The sequence below is a fragment of the Numida meleagris genome, chromosome 12, assembly GCF_002078875.1.
Source record: "Numida meleagris isolate 19003 breed g44 Domestic line chromosome 12, NumMel1.0, whole genome shotgun sequence".
Classification (NCBI taxonomy): Eukaryota; Metazoa; Chordata; class Aves; order Galliformes; family Numididae; genus Numida; species Numida meleagris.
This window is the reverse complement of record NC_034420.1, coordinates 13,468,515-13,491,066: the sequence shown is the minus strand read 5'-3', so window position 1 is coordinate 13,491,066 and position 22,552 is coordinate 13,468,515. Positions and strand designations below refer to the sequence as shown.

At 47.5% G+C, this 22,552-nt stretch overlaps 1 long non-coding RNA gene across 1 annotated transcript in view; it reads right to left on the bottom strand.

Annotated features, from left to right (window-relative positions):
- LOC110405579 overlaps window positions 8,000-22,552 on the bottom strand; it is a 16,862-nt gene continuing 2,309 nt past the window's right edge. Inside the window, exons 2-4 of the long non-coding RNA XR_002442963.1 lie at window positions 12,798-13,103; window positions 12,134-12,224; window positions 8,000-12,040 (exon numbers count right to left, since the gene is read on the bottom strand). This is a non-coding gene — a long non-coding RNA (uncharacterized LOC110405579). The remainder of the gene's footprint in view (window positions 12,041-12,133; window positions 12,225-12,797; window positions 13,104-22,552) is intronic.

Here is a 22,552-nt window from a genome sequence, read left to right as displayed (position 1 = left end):
AACTTGCAAGCTGGCAGCTGTGGCAAATTTTACAGATTATGGAGCAGCTGTGCCAGATTTTGCTCCTGTTGGGCCAAGGCAGGGTGATTGCCCCTGGATGCAAGCAAGCACCTGGTGCAGAAATGCCTTGGGTTCGGAGCACACTGGGAGCTGTAGTCCTTTGGGAGATTTGTGTCTGGGAGGAGGACAAGAGGCTACAGTGCAGCTTTTATGGCTCCTCCTGATTTGTATGTTAGATGCTTGTGTTTTGCTTCCCTATGTGAGTTTTTCTGTACCAAGTATATAAATCTCTCCATGTCTCTATGAGTACAGGAATATAACAAATTTGAAACGCCTGAAAATAGACATGACTCTTCTGTTCACAGTTTCCAGAGAGGATTAAATAAATAGCAGCACGCTACTTAATCATAGAAAGATATGGGAGTTGAACTGATCTGGGTGCCCCTCTCCGAGTGCTGGGTTTGGTGCCCGTGGGTCACAGCCGTGGGGCAGCCCCACACAGGTGCAGGCAGGGCCAGCAGCCAGCACTGTGGGGGCTTCTCAGAATGGCTGTGCTGCTGGAGCACTCAAATCACTGTACCCAGCGTTTGGTTCTAATGGGGAAGAAGGATCTGTGTTAATGATGTATTTGATATGAAAGGGCACAGTGCTTCAGCGCGTAGCTTGCAATAAGAGGAAAGCCGATATGACAGCTGAGGCTTCGCAGTGGTAGAAATGGGCCTTTCAAAACTCTCCGACAAGGAAAAAACAAACACTGAAGGACAAATCCATGGCCAGCAGAACAGACTGGTGGGTTTGGGGGGACATGCTTCAAACAAGCCTCCCTTGACAGCTGCTATATTTGTCTCATGCTGCCTGTTCTCCACATCCCCACCCCCAGGAGCCCCTCGGCTGTAGGTAGGACTGGATTGAACCAATTCCTGAGAGCGCAGCCAAACCCGTGGGAGTCAGCACAGCAAGGGTGAGCACCGGGCTGCAGGGTGGGAGAGAAGCACCTTGGTGCAGCCTGGGCTGGCTGTGCTGCGAGGAAGGACTGAGGGATGCTTGGGGTGCTGTCGGTTAAGGAACAGGGTAACATGCACAGGAAGGTATTCACAAAGGGCAGCAAAGTATTTTTTTGGTCACTGATGAAAATAGATGGATTGTATGCGGGGAGGGATCACAGAAAGGGGAAGAGGGGTTCAGAATCTGAGCGGGGTGTGTCAGAACACTGCTATCTCCATTTATACATAGCAAAGAGAGGAAGACATGGGATACATGGGGAAAGACATGGAACACATGGGTGTACCCATGGTTACTCGGCAGCCTGGCAGCACAGCTTGGCATTCTGTGCCATGCTCTCCCCTCCACCACTGTTCCCAAAACAGCACTGGGTATGTCGTAGTGCTCTGCATTAGCATTCAGCCCAGAAATTAACTGCTGCCAGTTCTGCCTGGTGCACTGCAGCCTCTATTTTTTTTTGATGATGCTTCTTTCTTCACTTTATCCCTCTGAGCCCTTGGGGACATTGTTAATGCTCAGTGTCACTTGACCTTCTCTGTCTCAGAAATGGCCTGCTACATCTGAACACTCTCTTTCACACATTGGCCAGTTTTACCCATTTAAATGCTTCCTCGAATACATCAAAAGAAGTTGCATAAATACATTCTTTTTTTTTTCACCAAGGTTTGGGTTTCTTCTGCATTTATTTTCTCTCATAGTAATTGTGTATCTGCTTTCATTGGCCAAACCCTCAGTCTCATGTTACTGACACTGCAGACGCATCTTTTTAAAACTGAACTATGAATTAAACTTCTTATTAAATTATGCTACAATTAAAACAACTATCATTCCAGCTTTTAAGCACACCAACATATTCCATGCATGTTTTGGCCTTTTTAAGTGATAGAAAGTTTAAATTCCATAAAACCACGCAAAGAAACTGTGTCATTTTCTGCAGTTTCACAAAATTGAAGGGGCAGAAAGACTGCCAGCCTGACTGCTGAACAAATGGCTGCACAAATAAAGCAGCTCAAGCATACGACGCACTCAACTTTCATTTTCTCCTGACACGAGTTAGGTGGATCTCCATTTATGTTTCTTTAGTATCTGGACAGCCCGTACAAATTTCAGAGAATTACCCGTGCTCAGTTTGCAGTCATTTCTACAAAACAGAGGTAGAAGATTTTCTGAGAAAATGACTGTGTTTCTTCCCTTGCAAAGACTGACACATTTATTTCATTCAAATACAGAGGTCCAACTGGCTCTCAATTGCAAGTTCAGGACCCAAGTAGTTGGAGATATTTATTTGATAAATCAGACAACTACTAAAAAAAACTCATCTAAAAATGATAGAGACCTCCACAGTGGATGGTTCTCACTGAAGGTTTACTTTCCTGTCCTTGATACCTTGAGGATCCGGACCATTTCCCAAAGCCAGCGAGCGCATCATGGGATGTAGGTTGTAGGTTTCACCCTGACCATTGTAAGTATTTTTTAGTAACGCAAATGCACAATTTCTAGCAAAAGGGCTTACAGCAGCAGTGACTATTTACAGCCAGGCCAAAATATTTGGCAGCGTTCTTCTGCCCTCTCTGGTTCCCTACTACCCCAAGCTGCCTGGCCGCCTTCTGGTGCCAAGCAGAGACTGCTTGTGTGCAGGCAGCCAAAGTGCTTCGGGTTTATTCCAGTTTCCAGTGATATCTCTTAAAACCAACCAAAAATGTAAGCTTTTAGAGGTGAAGCTCAGCTAAGGAACTGATATTTTAAAGGCTTGAGGACGCAGGACTATTTCAGTACGCTTTTATGTCAGGAAACCCTTAAAATATCTTTTCCTTTTTGTCCAAAAAAAGTATATTTCTTACATAACTCCCTTTCCAAAAATATACGTGAGGCCTTCAGTAACATAACCAAATGCTAATAGAAAGTGAGTGCCTCAGCTAATCTGCTGTTATGTTAGGTAAGTTTATATATTACCTTGCTAAATAATAAAGTAAAATAAATTAGTTCCTATCAAATGTTTCCTGAATGCATTCCACCAGGCGCTTATTGTTATTTATTCATCTCTTGGACTGCATCTCTAAAAGCTGAAGCTGTTTCAGGAGTGTATGTGACTGGAATAGTCAAAGCAGAGGAGCCACAGCTTGAGAATGAAGCCAGCAAGTCATTAATTAAGGAGCTGTACAGTTTGCAGTCAGCCTTGTGTTTCTGCAAACCACCTAAAATCCACCCTGCCCTCCTCCATGTGTGCAGCACTTGGGGCACGAGGGGCATGGGCACTCCAGGAGCTGGGGATAACTGCAAACCTCAGTGTTCTCCCCCACTTACACATGGGGCTGACGTGGTTTGGGCTCACACACATTTCAGCAATGCTGTAAATTGCCCTCAAAATGCCAGCAACAGAGATTGCAGCAGCCTTCAGTGTCAGAGGCAAATGCACACAACTACACGGGGCTGTGCAGGGCTACAGCGCAAGGTGTCAACTTTCTGCTTCTCACTTTACATGACTTTATCTTCCTAGGTGGTATACAATATTCTTTGCATCCTATATGGTGCAAAGTCTGCATTTCTGGCCATATCTATCTGAGTGTGTTTGAATGAGCACCATTGCAGAACTAGCTGAGATGGAGATGAAGATGGCATAGCAGCTATACTTTAAAACAGAAACCATTCCAGATCCTCCAGGTCTTATTTCACGATGTTGCTTTTCTGCCCTCTCTCAGATGTAATGTAGTCAGGAGAAATGTGCGTGGCTAGCACAGCGGGCTTCTTCTGTGTCACTGCACTTGTAACCCTTTTGATTGCGCTTTTAGAGGTGGCTCATAATGTTTCAATACTAATAGAAATAGGTATTTAAATTACACGTTATCATTAGAAATATGTACAGTTGCTTGGCCAGTTTGTCTTTGGAAACGATGAAGTGGAAAAATCACTGGAGATGGGCAGCTGCTCCAACAAATGAAAAGGATTTTCTTATTTTGCTTACCCTGGAACAATACCCATAGTTACAGCATCTGGCTCTCCACGAAGAGCTTCTTACGCAGCTTCCAGCAGGAAGGACCGAGAGTCGGAGCGATCTCCTGACCTTCCTCAAGGTTCCTGGTGCTGCCACCCAAAGCAGACCCAGCTGGATGCCTTTCATGCTAATCCCTCAGTCAGTGCATTTCCGAGATCGTTATGGGGCTTTCACGTGCTGTCAGAAGGTTGTGTTCCAGCAGTTCTCTCATTCTCTGTGTTGCTTATCCTTTGAAGTGCTCTAGATTATAAATCATTTTAACCACCATTGCACATTTTTCTCCCTTTGTCCGATAATCAAGAACATGGAAAACCATTTCTACGCATCATCCTGAAGAGAAACTGGGAAGCTGTAAGACAGAGAAAGAAGTCTGAGTTGTAGCTCAAGTCCTTTTTAGTCCTCCAAGCAGGGGCTGCGTGCTGGGAGGATGGTACCTCGGCCTCCCCTGCTGCAGCATTCCTGTGGGGAGCAGCAAGGTCGCTCTGGTTGCTCGACATAGAGGCACCTGGCTGACAGCTTCCATGGGTGAAAAATTCATTTTGGTTTTTAAAAAAACAATGACGTGCTCAGACTTACAGGAAAAGGAGGGCGTCGCAAATCTTCATCTGTTCCCAGAACGGGTGAATCCTTTGCCTTCAGCCCCAAACCTGCACCCTCCAGCCAAAAAAACATAGAAGGCAAAATCCCATCCGCTCGCAGGCCGTGGAGGGAAACGAGATGCTTGGTACTGCACGTAGAACGCGGTGAGGGAGAGCAGCAGGCACCTTTGTCTTCTCATTAGCAGCAATGGTGGAAGCTCTTTAGAGAAGGGACTTTCCTGCTGTGTATTTGCACAGAGGGAGCTGATCCGATGAGGGCAGCTGAATGCTGAGGCATAAATAATGAATTGCACAATAAATGCTACAAGACTGGTTGAGTCGAGGATGAAAAATAAACACCGCAAACAAAGAAATCCATCACATTAGTTAGAAATCCCATGTCAAGGTCCAGCAGAGATTCTTACCAACTTCTTCCATGAGCACAGACAGCAAACGTGATTCCTTACATAGAAAAATACCTCTACACACCAAACTTTGCTATGCCTCACATCCACCCAAAGAGCAGAACGAGTGCGGATTTCCTTTTCTATCTGCATTCACAGTTTCTAATGTAAGCCTGACCTGTTACAGAATCAGCTTTTTGCATGTTCTTTCCCGGCGGCAGTGAGGAGTTACTACTTGATCTCTCCTCTAGAAAGAAAATATTAACAAAATACTTATTTTGACAACGGCTGTATATGAGTCAGCCAGAGAACTTCGTGATGCGCAGGGAAAACGTCTGTGTAATAAACCATGAGGAGGGCTGTGAATACTGCCAGTGCTGCAGAGCTCTGGGCTCAGGGCCACTCTCCTGGCTTCGTGCCGATGTTGCTATTGATCTAGTCTATAGCGAAATGATCCCAGGAGACACTCCTTACGTTATTTATCTTGGATTTGGGGTTGGATGGGGATTTTTTTTTAGTTTTCTTCTTTATTCGCTTCTGTTATTATTAATATTAGACGCTGTTAATGAATTCCGCAGACAAATGGCTCTCACCTCTCATGACACAATATTAATCATGGCTGCTGAAGGACTCTGCGTTCTTTATCTCTTGAGCCATGCGGCCAACCCCAAGCTGGCCACTTACCTGCACTGTAACACAGAGATCAGCCACAGGGGCACACAGGTGAATAGAGCACGTGGGGATGCCCTGCGGGGCAAGCAGCAGCACACACTGGGTCTCTTGATTCCCACACAGTCCCTAGCCAAGCAGGAGCAACTGCAGCTCTGTTAAGCAGATACACAGGGAAGACAGAGCCAAGAAAGAGATGAGAGATGCCAGCTCTCTGAGAGATTGATATCTGACAAGGGAAATAACAAACACCTGGCTAAAAAAGATCCGACATTCCAATGGCCAGCTTTGTACACAGATGTCAGTCTGTACATGGGTGCTCTTCACTCCTGAGCTCCTCATGCTGCACCTGTTATTTGGGTCTGGCATTACTGCCCCTTCCAGTCCAGTGAACTCAGCTGAGGCACTCCTAGCAAGATTTTGATGATAGTCACAGTCATAGATATGGGGAATATACAGAGCAACTCTCAAAAGTTTTTTGTCTGTTTTCCAAGCAAGGATCATAGAGTATCCTGGGTTGGAAAGGATCCGTAAGGATCACTGAGCCCAACTCCCAGCTCCACACAGGACCACACAAAAATCAGACCAGGATTTCTAGCTGGCACTTCTCCTACAAGCAAGAAAAGATACCGGGAGATTTTGAGGAGCAGAGGATGAAGCTCCCATACTTCTGGCCGGTTGTTAACCAGCAGCAGCCCACAGCACTGCTCCATGGGACGGCAGGTTTGTGCTCCTGCTGCTCCCAGGTGAAAGGGGGATGGGACAAGAAGGAGATGCACAGTGGAGCTGCTGCAGTTTTGTCACACTCCACGTTGGCTACTGGGAAGAAGTCAATATGATTAGATGTACGGCATTGAGCTTAATATGACCCAGGACATGGGGGTGGCTCTGCAATACAAGCTGTACAGGGGCACATGGGGCTCTCCACCTCTGGTGCTTCATGATTGTTTCCTTCCTTTTCCAACACCACAGTTGCTCAGCATGAAAATTTGGGGAATTGGACTAAATGACCTTGGTTCCTTCCAACTCCAACAGTCCTATGACTCTATGATAAAATACCTGTTTGCTCTTCGTCCGTGGAAGGCCCTACCACATACCTGCGTGCCATACAACCCCTCCTGCACACACATACATCAAAAATGTCAAACTCATCTCCTGAGGTTGTCAGAAATAGTTATCGTTGCAGCCTAAGCTCTTGAGATTGAGAATGGTAATGCTGAACCTCCCAAACGGGCGATGTCATCCTGTCACCATGAATGACAGATAATTATGGCTCTTTCTAGATGCCTGTAATTAACATTGCTTTCTAACTTTGACACGAGCATCCAGAAACCCAGTAGATGGAGATATCCTTTGAAAGCTTTGGCTTCCTCTCCTTGCCCATTTCTTTACCCTACGGGTCTTTATTTAAAGAACACCAGCTGTTTAGAATAGAACGTCCTAGAAGGGAAGCTGCAATTCAGAGCCCCAAAGAAATACACGGATAAATATCAGAGCGAAGGCTGAACCCGAGCATTGGGTGCACACAGCCCTTCCCCGCCAGCGTTCACACATGAATAATGCAGGGCACGGCGCCGGAGAGTCACGGCGTTATCCTGAAAATCAGGATTGACTGCTACCAATCTCCCTCTGCCCTGTGCCTCCTAATATCCTCTGCCATTTCTGTCTTTTATCACCTTCATGCATCTCTTTCTTAACATTTTTGCTGCTGACCTATGGCAGTACGCTTGATTAGGGCAATACAATTTCATATGTGGTGGATGCATAATGTCAGCAGTGGGCTCGGGTACCTGAAGAGCCCAGCTAAGAATAATAACTCCCTGCTCCATAGCCTGTATCGCTGCTTAACTACGTGACGCTGAACATCAATCAGAGGAGGATTAGACTCTCCTGGTAATAGATAAACAGCAAAATGAACAAGATCATCTAAGCTCTTCAAACAAAATAATGTATTTTTAGTCTATGGAAATTCAAACCAGGTCTCAGCCAGAGAACCAGAAAAAGCAAAACAAAGATTATTGAAAGCTTATGTTTAAACAGTTTCAGCCCAAATATTTACTGATGGCACAAAAAAGAAACGAGTGTATGTTTTGCAAGGAAGAGCTGGACCCTTTAATTGCATAGGAAGCCGGGCTTGGGGAATCAAAAGAGAAAATAAACATGCCCCCTGCAGAATGCACTGCAAAGCCTGCACATTTATTTACATTCCCATTTCTCTTTAACCTACATTCCCCCTGACAGAAGTGTTGTTTTGGGTAATAATCCTTTTCATATGGGCCAAGACTACAAGAAACTATTTGCAATTCATTTCAAATATGGATTTTGGAATCTACAGTAAATCCCTTTTGCTGAGATAAAAAAAAAAGCACAAAAAAAGAATAACATGCTGCTTAATCTTTGGGTTCATCGCATCCTGGAAGATTATTTTGACAGTTAATTTGATGCATCTAACTGAGTTCCCAGTCTGTGTTGCTCAAAGAAAGCCATCACTTACGACTTGCTGTTGTGTAAGAACATCTCAGATAGCTGCAGCGTCTTTGGAAGAAATACTAACAAGGGGAAGGAGCGTACATTACTGTTTCCCTGCTGTTGGAACGTTGTCCTCCCAAAGCCCATGGCACATCCCGGCTGCCTCTCCCTGGCTCTCAGCGGCTGCTCCTCAGCCAGCACATGGGCAGTAGGAAAGGAAAAGGTCTCTGTGGGGATGCTCCCAGCTGTGCCCCCTTGCAAACCATGGTGTAGAAGTGGCCTCATCTCTGCAAACACAGATGCGCCCCTGGGGACAGCTATGGCCATTGGCACATGGATACTCGTGGCTGTGGGATCCATGGAGGAGAGGAAGGTCACCACATGAGCAGTGCCATCAGCCTCCCCAATAACTGCCTTCCTTCCTCGGGGCAGATTAGCTAAGGTGCAGCTTATTGCAGCACAAGGCACAGCTGCTCCTGCAAGTTGGAAAACAAGGGAGGCTGTTGTGCCGCAATTAAAAAAAGTAGGTCAGATCCCACAAATGCAAACAGACAGGGGGAGAAAACGCTCATGGTTCTCTACGCTCATCTTTGGGAATAGCTCTGTAGCAAGGACCAAAAGTCAACAAAGGATGTTGCTGAAGTGTGGCTGCCCAGCATTGTTCACTAGTCCCAGTGGATGCTCACAGCTGGACATCCCTTGCAAGCAGCACAGCATCCTCACACAGCAGGGTGACCGACAGGGCAAGAGAGGATAGCAGCTGCCTCTTTTTGCAAAGCAGCCTCTGCCTTGTGTCCTCCTTCCACAGACAATGCCAAGGAATTGCAGAGAGCAGAGGCACTTGGAGAAGCGGCCAGCAGCAGAAGCAGAGTGAGGAGGTCAAGCCAGATGCTCTGTGTTTTGGGATGCTTTTGGCCAGCAACCTAAATTTTTGGCTATGTGCATGCCTGTTCTTCCCTTTCAGAACATGGGGCTAGAGGCAATAAGCCAAGTTTTCTGAGGCAAGGTGAGAACTGCAGCACCATTTAATTAAGCTGTTGCTTTAAATGCGCTTTAGCGCTCCTCCAGCCTGCTGGAGACACAGGAGCTGATGAACATGTCTGCAGCCTCTTCCTCCTCTGAGAGCACATTTCAGTTCCCAACCCCAGCCCACCTGCACCCAGTGGCACTTGCACACTCTCTGCTGAACGATGGCGCAGTCTGCTCTGCTGGTGATGCCAGGCACTGAACCAAGGATTCTGGAGCAAAATCACCAGAGGCACCAAACAACCTGCAGGACAGATCATCCAGAACAAGGAGCTGGCGTGGTTGTATTGAGCTAGGAGAAGAGGAGCCAAGGCACCAGGTGTTCATTGTGCCCCCAAGATGGATCTGCAATGCGGTTCTCCTGCCTCCAAACCTTGGGGCCAAGTGGCTTTGTTGCCAGACCTGCTATCCCCAAATCGCAGCAAAGCTCGAAGCACATTCAGCTGCAATTTACAGCAGCAGCTACAAATGTGGTGCTCCCAGGAGCATGCTTCACACGTGCAAGGCTCTTTCCAGACTGCGCAGCGTCAAACAGCCAAACTGCTGGCACAGAAACTGCAGTAGGGAGGACACTCACAGCAGTGATTCAGGCTGGCTGCATATTTCCTCAATATGAATATCCCCATTCCTCAGGCATGGCTGCAAATCAGGAACTGCAGTGAGAGACACTGAAGTTTCTAGAAGGAAGGAGGTGGTTTTCTCTGGGGTCTGACTTCAGATGACGCATCACTGAGGTTTGGGTCACCCTGCCAGAGCTGTGCCCACAGACCACAAATGCTTTCCTGCTTTTTAGGATCGCAGAGAGAATATCCAAGAGAAATCCGTGCCCACACCATTGGGCTCACAGCTTCCTGTGTTTCTTCCTGTCATTTCAGAAGGCGCCCATCCATGTTGGCACTCACCTGGAGCCCCACACAGCGAGGTTCTGCAGGTGCGCACAGGGACAAACCCTCTGGCTTTATGGGGTGGGAATCAGCCCTTTGAGTCACCCACTGAGAACTACTCCACGTGCCACAATGCTGACAGGCAACCGAGACCACCTCTCAGCAGCTGACCCTGGCTTATTTCGGTCATCACCAGACCCTACAGAGGGCTGTGATCCCATCCAGCCACAGACTGCTGTAAGCGATCTCCTCTCCCCCACCAGCATCATCCGAGCCACCTGAAGTATTTCCAACCAGAGACTCAGCATATTCTTACCATAATGGATGTGCATAGTATTAAAAATAATTGCGTTCTTTTTTCATTATACTTTATGACTTAACAATGACAATTGCCAAACACTTTTCTGCAGCCTGGCTATTATAAGACTGTACTAGTGAATGGGAGTTCATTTGCTCCAGTTGACTCGCTTTGGACCTCATCTAAGCCCATTAAAATGACTTTCTGCTGTCTTGAGAAAATTTTGGATGAGGTTGTGCTGGTACCAAGCATACTTGGAAGAGCACCCTGTCCTAGCAGCCTGCAGATGAGCCAAGGCCATGCCTGCACTGCTCTGCTGGTGCCCAAAGGGCAGTGCCAGGATGGGATGGGGCCATTCCAGGTCTGACCCTATTGTGTGCATCCTTGGGAAGCACCAAACTTGTTAACCACGGGAGCAGCAGAAAAAGAATTCTCACTATAAATATTCGCAGGTTCACACGCAGCCCAGCAAATCCTCTCTGAACGAAGGAAAATAAATTAGGAGAGGACGCTGGCCTGCTGATTAAAACTTAACCCCCACTCCCTGCGATGAGCTGACATTTGCCGGCTCAGATGCAGCAGTCACACAGACAGCCCCTCCGGCTGCCGGTGACATTCAGGGACGACTCTGCCCTGGTTTTAGCACAAGAAGGTTTGATGGCACCAGCACGCCACGGGAGGATGAGCACTGGTGCCCCCACCACCACTGCACGATGCAGGAGCAAGGTGCCTCATGCCCACTCCCAGCTTCCCCTCCTCGTACTGACAGCAAACCTGTTGGCCATTGTATAGCCAGATCCCAATCTGCCTCAAAGAAAGGAAAATAAAACAGGAGGAAAAGGAATGCCCTCTGCAATGCCTACCAAGCCCTGTTTAATTTTTCATTTACAATTATTTCCTGAGCAGCACTGGAGAGTTCAGGTGGTAACATTAAAAATTCCCCGCGCCCTCAGCTTTCCCTAATTAAAATTGACAACCCTCATTTTGAACCACAAACATAATTACCCAGTCCTCCTCACCGGCTTGATCGCTGAGATTGTTTGTTGATAATTTATGAGCTCTGGGGAAGATGAATAACAAAGCAGAGGCTCTGAGAAGCCTCTCAGCTCCTGCCTTTGAAGTCACTGAGGTGCCAGCTCTGACGTCCCCTTCCCGTGCCATCACTGCCACAGTGACATCCGTGGGACGCGGGGTCCCGCTCCTTCAGGAATGCTTTTCTGGAGGATTTCTAGGAATACCAGGGCATGTGCTCAACCCCAGCTGTTCTGTGGTATGGGAAGCATCTCAGATGGCTCGGGGTGCCCTGGAGGGGTTGTCACTGGGTGAGCCCTGCCCCTGCATGAGAACCCCCTGCCACAACACAAGCCAACAGCACACCCTGAGTGACTGCCCAAGAACAGCTTGAGAAGATAGCTTCCCCAAACCAAACTGATTTTTCCCTCCAGTCTTCCCATATTTCCTTACTATCTACAAAAAAAAAAAAAAAAAAATGTATCATAAAGCTGTAATAAATCATTTTTTTGTGCTTAGCTTTGTTCATCCACAGACCTTTGTGCACAGCAGCTGCTCCTACAGCAGCACAAAGGCCCTCCGTATGCAGGAGATGGAGTAGGATGCAGGTGGGCAAGCAGGAGAACATCAGCTGCAGAACCCAGTCTCCTTCCTCAAAGCCATCACAGCTTCCTTACAGCTGTGCAGTACTGCAGGGGAGGAAGTCACTACAGAGGAAACAGCAAGAGAACAAACATCACTGCAGCCCCTTCAAGGTTCCTTTTTCCTCCTGGAACACTCAGGCTTCGGGGAGCCCATACCTCAAAGGGGCTCTCCAAAACAGCCCCATGAAACACGCTTGTCCCAACCAGGCTGGGTTCTGGGGAGGGTTTCCCATTGGTAGGCATGCAGCTGCAGGTAGAAAATCAGGTTAAGGGATCCAGAGGGTGCGAGCAGCACCAACCACCCCAGTGACGACAGGGTACCAGGCATTGGCCAAGTCACTGTTTACCAGGCGAGAAGAAGGGAAGCAGTGAAATAGAAGAGATGCATTTCAGTGATTGTTCAACGTGGGGTTTATTTAGGGAAAGTTTTTCCCAGCCCTGCTCTCGGGCATTTCTAGCATGGGAAATGAAGTGCTGCTTGGATCAGAGCCGCAAAGCCCTTTCTCTGAGAAAAACTATTGTCTGTGTTTGCAGATGGCAAGAGCATAGGGTTGTTCTGCGTGTCAGTGCTTGGACCCACAGCAGCTGCCAGCAGTGTGGAGGCTGGAGCCATGAGAAACATGGGGAACGGACTGAAGCACAGGGAGGGGATTATTAGAAATGCATGTATAAATGAAACAGTGTGCTGAGAGCTAGGCAACATCACTGAGAAACACAGAGTGCAAATAGCAAAGCTGTGCTATTCCCTTTAAGGTCAAAGCTTGCTATATACTCACAACAAAACCATCTCAAGTGCGCTCTGTTCTCCCCTTGTACTTACCCAGAGCAAAGCTGCTGTATATCTGCATCTTTAAGGAAGCTGTAACTAACACTGCATGGCCATATACATTTGTCTATAAAAGATTCCCCTTCTGAGAGCTGGCCAAGATGGCCATGGGGATGTTGGGTTGGACTCAGCACAGACCAAGTACAGCGTTCTCCATTCAAGCTCTGCACATGCTGAAGGGTCCATCAGGTCCAACATCAATGAATGAACTACTGCCACTGCAGAAGTTTGTCCCCAGCAGGAAAAATAATTGTGTGATTTTCATCAGAATTCATTTGCAGTACCCAAGAAGACACCGTGCTGAAAGAAACAGACAGAAATGGTTCAAAACTTGCAGGAATCAAACAACTCATATCTTTAGAATAAAAGTTCTTGTTGTGCTCTCAGTTTGGAGTTGAATTAGGTCTGTTTGGTTTTTTTTGTTTTTTTTCCCTCTTTCCAAAATGGAAAGTGAAGGATTTAAAGGGAAATCAAAATGGCTCTTTCTGGAAGTGCTGAAGTCATGTTTTGACTTGAAGAGATTTTGACACAAGCAGCTTGGTGAAGCCAAGGAGAATGCCTGAAACATTCAGATATTGGCACATCCACTCAAAACCCTTCTGCTTAAAGCAGAGCCCGTCTCTGCCTCCAGCTGGTACGGGGGTTTTCCTCTGATTTCAGGTCATTCTCAACCTGTTTCCCTGCTGCTGTTACCATTATTTCATCAATAAGCTACATGAAAAATGACAAACCACCGAGGAGCGATTAATATCCATCCATTTCCTTTGGCATTAGCAAAACGCTTCATTTACAAACCAGCTCTGCGTGCTGCAACCCAGACACGCGCCTCAGCTGCACCCATTTGTCACCAGCCCATCCCTCAGAGCACACAGGGCCAGTTCTGGACCCTGAACCAGAATGGGAACCTCGGCCCCTGGAAAGAAATGAAATAACATTAGGGGAGCTCAGCGTCGCCCCAAACATGGCCTGGATAAATCAGGACTGGGATTTTCTCCAAAAACTCATGAAGATTTTGGTTCTCTGTGAGCATCAGGTGTAGGCTGATGCCCGACTTGGCTGTGCTCTCAATCCCATGCAGGAGGCACTACCGAGATCTGTACCAAAGCTGCAGAGGGGAGGGGTTTCCTTGCAGCTAAAACCAGAGACAGTCACTGCAGATTCTCTGCTTTTCCCTCTGGATCACAAGGGGCAGAGATACAAGGTGAGCGCAGGATGGGACCATGGATCCTTTAAGGTTGGAAAAGACCACTAAGATCATCCAGTCCAGCCACCAACCCATCCCCACCGTGCCCCTCAGTGCCACATCTGCCCTTTTCCTGAACACCTCCAAGGCCTGGGGCAGTCTCAGAAAGAAGGGCTCTTCCGTGAGATCACAGACATGTGCTGAATTAAGAACAACACAACAAGTTGTGTGCACACAGCTGCTGGCACCAGGTCTTATCACAGGTTTGCTACCAGCACAAAAACAGCTTTAAAGAATCTCTTATTAAAAACAAGGGTCAGGATTTCCCCAGTCCACACAAAGAAATAGCACATCTTGGCGTGCCATGCACAGGAGCAGAGCTCACTTCTGGGATCACGCTGCTACTCCAATGCATATTAATGGCCTGAATTTAAAGCAGAGCGAGGGAAGCAGACATCTGGGTTGCCAAAATTCCCCACGCACGCTGTGACCCGGGCAGGATGTCACCACTGCCCCCGAGTGCCAGGGACAGCGCCATGCCCTGCGAGGAGAGGACCCGTCGCTTGGCACTGCTACCAGCAAGCAGAGCTTGAGATGATTATTCAGCTTAATCACTGGCACAGTTGTCAGAAATTTCTTTTATTTTTAATCTGCCCTGTTCAGCATCTTAGTTATGCAAGATCTGAGTTACTGCTCTGCCCGGTGCTCAATCCGTTTTGCAATTTTGGTGTTTCAAAGAGAGCCAGGCTACTGCCACTGAGGCATGAGTGGAGCCCCAGCATCTGCTGCTGATGGATGGAAATGAGAGGGTTTGTGTTAATTGAATACGTGGATTTCATTTTCTTGTGGAAGCTTAGATTTTAGGTTACATTTCAATCTCTATACTACAAAATAGAAGAAAGTGTGTTTTTTAGTATTGAAGCAGTATTTGCACAGCTCTTGTCACTCAAGCAGAGCATCTTACAGTCACCAGTTACCTCTATCTTGCCAACATCTGCATGAAGCAGAAAATCCCTGCCCGCAATGAAGGGTGGAGAAATGAAGCACCACAAAATTCAGCTGTCTGCAGACCAGGAGACTCTGGGCGGTGCCATGGGGGAAACCCAGGGCTGCACTGAAAACCATCCAAACCTGCTCCCAGCAGCCATCCCTCAGCCAAGTGCAATCCTGGTGACCTCCAGGGTCAAGAAGACTGACCTACCTCCAAGGAGCTCCCAGTGCTTCCCCAAGTGAAACTGGTGACATCCAGAAGATTGAACTACCACCAGTCCTCCTCCTGAGCTGGGAAGGCCAGGACAGGTTCTCCCAACTGCAGACCATGTTCTGGTGTTTGCCTGAGGAATCCAACACCAGCACAAGCCTCCAGGAGCCTACCTTGTGCCTCTGCTGCCTTCATGACTTGTGTCAGCAAAGGAAAGCCCTGCAGTGTGGTGGGGCTGTGAGAGCAAGTGGTTGGCATGAAGTGTAAGAGAAGGAAAAAAACCCTAAAACTGTCCATCCCACCCCCCTTAAAGCTCGTCCCTTAAATTACCAACATCCTCAGCCACTCCGTGCCGGTACAAAGCCACAACAGACACCGCACTGCTGTTGTCACTGTCCTCAAAACCACCAAAAATGGGACAATATACATAATACAAACAAACCTGAACATAATGTAATCGTCGTGGTTATAATTTCCAGTAAGATCTACACGGGTTAGACTTTCTATATAATTAAATCTATAGATTTCCCTTGCATGCTTACCTTGCAGTTCCCTGAGCTCTGATGAAAAGTGTGGTGTTTGCAACAAGATTTATTGCATCCAGCACTCTATATTATAGCTGCTCTGCTAACCACAGTAAACAAGATATGAAAAGCAATCACACAGATAATGCCACGGAGGAACAAGCACCAGCTCTGTCTTTAACCCTTTCCTTCATGCTGGAGATGTCAGGCAGCATTTCCATGCCACCATCCTGCTGCATTAAGGGTCTTGTTTCTGTCCTAACAGAGCCAGGGCTTGGGTTTCTCACTCACCTCATTTCCGAAGCACCAGATTGTTAGGAGAGGTGGGCTTAACCTCCATGGCTACCAGAGGGCACAGCCCACAGAGGGAAGAACACTAAACAAGCAGAGCCAGGCCAGCTGCCCCGCCGGGACATCCTGGTGCTGCTCCAGGCTGAGCGGGATGTCAGCCCAGGAGACAGAGCTCTCATTTGTAGTGGTTTGCATGGCAGAAGCTTGGATTCGACCCTGGAGACTTGGAACCATTATTTAAAGGGCACATTTCCATACGGAGGTCAAGTGGAGATGTGTAAGCTTAATCAAGTCATTGCTCACAAGCGGAATAGGTCCCCTGCTGCCCGCACGGCACAGAGCATTCCCTCAGCCTCCCCTTTTTCCCTCCTTTAAATCTTCACCAGATCCAGAAAAACACCCCAGAGACAGGAACAGCAAACAAAGACAAGAGTACCAACGATAAAAATCTGTTTTTCACCATTCCCATCCTACTTATGTAAACAGTGAGCGCATATCCCTTGCACCTAACCAAATAAATAAAGCCCTGCTAAATATCAGCACGCAGGAGGACGAGGAAGCAAGCAGACACTTGTTTGCTGCCTTACAGATGGAAACTGTTGTCCATTCCAATCCAGTGGAATGAGAAAAATCACCGCTCTATTACAGTATTTTCCATCCCAAAAGTCAGTTAGCCATTTACAAACAAGACAAAGGCTGCAAAGATGCTTAATTGCTCCTTTCTACAGAGACAGCTGCTCCCTTTCCTTGCTGCCCGCTTTCCTCCAGCTGTAGGCCTGCCTTCAGCCAGACAGGAGCTGTCACAGCCCTCATCCAGGCAGAAGTCCTCCAGAATAATGAGCTCCTTCTGAGTGATGCTGAGATCAGACAGCAGCCTAAGTACAGATCGAACTGTTCTATCATGGGTAGAAAAGTTAAAACATGATGGAAATAAAAGTAAAAATAGACTGGGATCTGCAGCCCAAACAGAGTGTATATTTAGTAGCTGTGAGTGGGAAAGAGTATAACATTCCTGGAAAACATTCAGAAAGCATCCAAGGAAGATTAGAAGGTTTCCAAGCAGAGGTTTTTAAGGCAGGTTGCTAGGGATGCTGGAGAGGGCCATTAAACTCTGCCCTTCAAAACATGTTCCCTAAAAAGCCATTTTTCTAAGGAGAACATTGGTTCTGGAAACTTCTGAGAAAGGATTTCCTTGGCACACAGCAGGCCTGAAAAGTGCACAGCTTACAGTGCTGGTGACAAGTGACCCTGGGAAGGACCAGGGTCTAACCCTTTCCTCATCCTGGCAGTGAGGGTTTGCCAGAAGCATTTTCCCCATCCAGGCTGTTCTTTAACATTTTCTCAAGGAGAATACTGTCATAGAATCACTAAGGAAAAGACCACCAAGATCATCCAGTCCAACTGTGCCATCCCACCGTCCCATCCACCTCCTCAACACAGTCCTGTCCCCATCCTCACTTCCTATGCCCCATGCACCCTGCTCGCTGCAGCTTAACTCTGCTCTTCCTTGCTCCATCCACTTATATATATGTATATATAATTTTTTCCTATATAACATATTCAGATGTTTATGCCAAATAAACTTTGGCAGGATTGGGTCTTTCAGCCTGATAGAGAGACAGCAAGAGACTCATCTTCTGTGAAAATGACACTAATAAGGCTGAAGCTTTCTTTGTGAGTTTTCCCCCTTGTTATGCCTCTTAAGAAAATAAACCTTTGTGGCATGTGCTGTGTACACAGCTCATTAGTGCAATACATTTGATAGAGACAGGGTGTGTAAGCAAGGGCAAGAGGCAGAGCTGGCCTCCAAGAGCCACCAAATCTGACCGTGCCCCAGTTTTTGCCTTTACAAGCATGGTTCCCTGTGACATAAGATGGACCCACCGATTTTTGGCCCAGCTGAGAAGCAGTCCAAGACTTGTATACAAAAATGAGGATTCTGATATTGAAAGATAACTGTCAAGGGGCTGAAATGTGCCTGTTGTTCCAGAGTGCAGCCACGAGCATCTTTCCAGAATACAAAAGCAATGATCGCTCTTACCAGGGACAGGGGTTTAGTCTATTTGTAATATAATAGAAGAATTTCGGAGATTCGTGCCTTATTGATTTTGCCTAATGGAACAAGCTCATTTCCAAGGGTTAGTGTGTACTCCGATCTGCAACACAAAGGGCAGGAGAAATCCCCCGCTCCCATTCTAGTGTGCTGTCAGCATTTAATTAATCCAGCAGCCGCAGGGTAGATTCTTAGTGCAACCCTCCAAAAAAAAAAAAAAAAAAAAAGACAAAACATCAATTTATGTTCTGATTGCCCCAGTGCATTATTGTACTCTTACAGCTCATAAACTGGAGGCTCCAAGGTGAGACTGCCAGGAGCAGCTGAGCACCTGTCAGATTTCTCCCCTTTAAGGCCCTTTCAGATACTCTTTATCCTTTAAAGCATCCAGTGCTTTCAGCAGGAGGCCTTCTTTGATGCTGATTTTCTGCATGTAGATAAACAAAGGCTTCCTCTGTATTTGGAAGCATAGAGGAAGTACCTGGCATTCCGTAACTGCAGCATGCACAGCACAATGGACCCAGGCTCGTTCTTTGGGAGCATGCCATAACACTCCAGTCAGTCACTCTTGCTTGTCCCCAGCTCCCCATCATTCTGAATGCCACCACCCAATAGGTTCTCTCTCTGTCAATGCTACAAGCTACTAACTGCTTTGTAACTCCAGTCTCTCCTCTTCCCAGCTCTGCAAAGACCCCCCCCCATCCACATGGATGGCACTGGTAACCATCACCTGGTTTTGTTCAGGCAGCTAAAAACCGAATTCTGAGGAGAAAAAATAGTTTTATAAGCTGGAGCAAAGCCAATACCTCTGTATGTCTTCAGGGAATCATGCAGAGCTCAGGTCCACTGCCCAATAATTAGAATCGTGGAGTCTTTAAGGTTGGAAAATACCACTAAGATCACCAAGTCCAACCCCAACCGACTCCCACCAACCTTGTCCCCAAGTGCCACATCTTCAAGGTTCTCAAACACCTCCAAGGACCATGACCCACCACCTCTCTGGGCAGCCTGGCATCACTCTATCACAGAAAAAACTTTTCCTAACATCCAACCTGAATCTCCCCTGCTGTAACTTAAGGCCGTCACCTCTCGTTCTAATTCAAGGCCCCTGGGAGCTCCCTTCCAGGTGCACAGGGTTGCAGTATGTAGCGTTGGCCAAAGGAAGTGGATGAAGAAAAACCTGGTCAGCAACTCCATGTGACCTAAATCTCCTGTTGCTCTGCTAGCTTGAGCATAGGGAATGCAGAAAAACATCAGGCAGCCACCTTCAGAGAGGTATTAACTAAACTGGGAGAAAAAACCTTATCACAGTACAACATAGCTTTCCATCTCCTAGACTTGGCAGGGAGTAGATAATTTAGGGCCACGTCTGGGAAACAAGTGATTTTGCAGCTTGGCATGGCACACTCCCCATTTAGATGGGAATACTTTCTGGCATCATGTGCAGACCAGAATTTGACACCAGTAGTGACTCACTGTGAAAAGTGGGTGTTGATTGACTTGGCTTCTTCCAAACACAATGCTACCCGGAGATTGAAAGCCACATGGCACTGATGTAGGAAAATGCTGAATTTGGGGGAGCCTTTCTCAGCTGCCTTTAGGTGTTTTCAACCTTTTTTGTCTATTTCTCTTCTTTTAGAATCAGGAGGCTTTTACGCTTCACGATTCCTTGGCATTGAGTGAAGTGGTGCAGAATGAGGGACCCAGATACAAGAAGAGAGGAAGATGACACAAGTAGAGTCAGTTTCTTTGGTTCAAGGCTAGGGTTTCTGTTCTTTTCCACTTCAAGAAAAGCTTGATGGGATTCTAAGGGCTTTACTTATGGTAAAACATTATCCTAAACTGCGCTTTATGTACAGTAAGAGACACCATGTCAAGGCCACCCACTGCCAAGAGTTCCTCCACAGCGGTTCAGGGTGGTTGAAGAATGCCTCCAGCCACTCATTCAAGTCATACTTCTGGTGCTCGTATTCCATCAGCACTGGTGGGATAACTACTGGTTAAAGCATGGCTTCTGGCTCCCAATCTCTAGTTCTTACATTAGAAGTGGATGCAGCAAGGGGGGGAAGCGCGTAGGAAGATGCCCTACCCCTCAGCGGGTTCCTTGCCATCCATCCGCCTTCCCCCGCATTAATTCCCGGAGGCACCGCCGGAGCACGGATAGCTGTGTGCTGGACTGCTGCCAGCCCTGCGCAAGTAAGGGCACATTCAGGCCCAGGATGTTTGCTGGCATCAGCATCGAGCTTTATTTCTAACAGCTAAAGATGCTCAAAGGGCATTGTAACGGCAGCCCGAACATCAGAGGCGCTGCCGCGGCTGCTTGGTTTCCTCGTGTGTTGACACGCGGTCCGATTCACACAAGGTTTGCAAAGGATCAAATCCGCTCTTTTCAGAGACAGCTGGGAATACCCCTGGAAAAATGTGAAAAACGCAGCGTGTGTTGGGACCAGTGCCTCTCCCTCATTATTCCGTGTAAATACACGCAGCCTGACCCTCCAAAAAGACTTTGCATTTCTCAGAAAGTGACCATCTGTCAGGCAGCAAGGGGCGCTCGTTATTTAAATTAAGGAGCTATTCCCTGCTGCCATGTTCACTCACATCTCGTTACAGCAGCGGTTCTCAGACGCCCCGTTCCCTTCGCACCACGAGCTGAGATCAAAACCCACCCCGCAGCAATCGCCCATAAGGGCCCTGCTAAAGGATGCCAAAAGACACGGGCCAGAAGAGCCCAGGATTTGCCATTCAAGGGTGTTACACAAAGCAGAAAATAAGCATAAAGAGCCCCGTAACTGTGCAATGGTGACGTTGGGGCACCTTATTACACTATCTGAGTCCTCTTGAGTGGAGCAGAGGTGAGCAGTGGTGCCACGCAGAGGTCTGTCTGCAGGCTGGGGCTGCTCCTGCATGCTTTCTGGGCTGCTATGAGCCTACTGCTCCCACTCCTGAGCACTTCCAAATCACCTACACTGTGCTGGGTGAAAGCAGGTGAGGCCACCCAAACATCAGTTGTCATCGTTGTGACTCACAGCAACACCTCATGTGCAATTGCAGAGGCACGGGGATGGAGGATACCCAGCATGACCTCAACTAGACATGGCTGGACTAGATGATCGTAGTGGGCTTTTCCAATCCTAATGATTCTATGACTCCCTTGTGCAGCTCTGCATCTTCTCCAAGCATTTGCTGCTGAACAAAGTGCTCTGGGATAGATTTTCTTGCCAGTTGTGCTAATCAAGCAGCATTCCCGCCCTGCTTCAATCGGGCCAGAAGGATCACATCAACAAATCCCCAAAGCCCTATTTCTCATGGCTGGGGGAAGGCAGAGAAATTGAAGACCATACTGCGTCCAGGGATATCAGGGATGTAAATAAGCAGAGCTGCTCTGAGGAATCATCTGCAGCCTACAGCAGGCCTGGGCTGGAGGGTTTCTGGAGGTCCCCCCAACCCCATGGGTCTGCGATTCTGTGCATTCCCAGCTCCTGCTCGGCTGGTGGAGCAGGCCCAGCTTTTCACAGGCTGCCACCTCCACCAGCAGATAACACAGAGCACTGGAGAGGTATTGGGAATGTGACTTCCCTGAGGTTCCAGAGGCAGGTGGGGAAGCCCATGCAGACCACAATTAGAGGGCTGACAGTGGCACAGCACACAGAGGTGCTGTGTGGATGGAGAGCACTTTGCTAGAGGCAAGCTGCATGGCCAGGCACCAGAACGGGTTGCGAAGAGCTGGAAAGAGCCTTGGGAGTGAAAACTGTTTTTTAAACAAAGAAAAAAAAAACAAACTGCGTCTCATGTTTTATGTGAAGGGAAATGAATCCATTTTTCTTATTTATTTTCTGTAAGGCAAATCTTAAACGCTGTCATCAGAACAGATCCCTTTCCTGCTCTAAGCGAGTATAGATTCTCCACAAGCAATCCCAGGCTGTGTTTATTATGGGTATTGTCACATTTTTCAAGATGCAGAAATAAGAATCAACAAAGCACAGGCTGTTGTATCCAATTGCTCTAAAAAAAGCCAGAAGGGAGCGGAGCTTTAGGAATGCTGAAATGACATCAGCTCTTCTCTTGATCGAAATCAAGACCGAACAAGTAGAGGTATGTGATCTTCTCAAGTGCTGAATGCCAAGTGACCGCACAGCAGGAAGTTCTGAGCGCCACGTTGTAGATGGAGGCTGATGTTGCTCAAGGGGAAGCAATGAGAAATGGAGTTAATGTATGGGAGTGCTGGAGCTGGCAATGAGGGGGCCATGGAGAGGCCTGGTCAAATGCTAGGATAACTGGGCAGCTCGAAGCCATGTGAAGAAATCCTGTTAAGCGTGGCTAATCAAAGATTTAGAGGGGATGGATGGTCTAATAACCTGCTGCTTGCTTTCTTGGCATGGCTGGGATTGGGATTTTCAGAGGAATTGAAGCTCTACATCCTGAGCATTTGTGTGTTCAGTGTCCAGCCACAAAAAACAGCCTTTCCCGAGCTCCTGCTGCTGCCAGCCATGCTCGGGG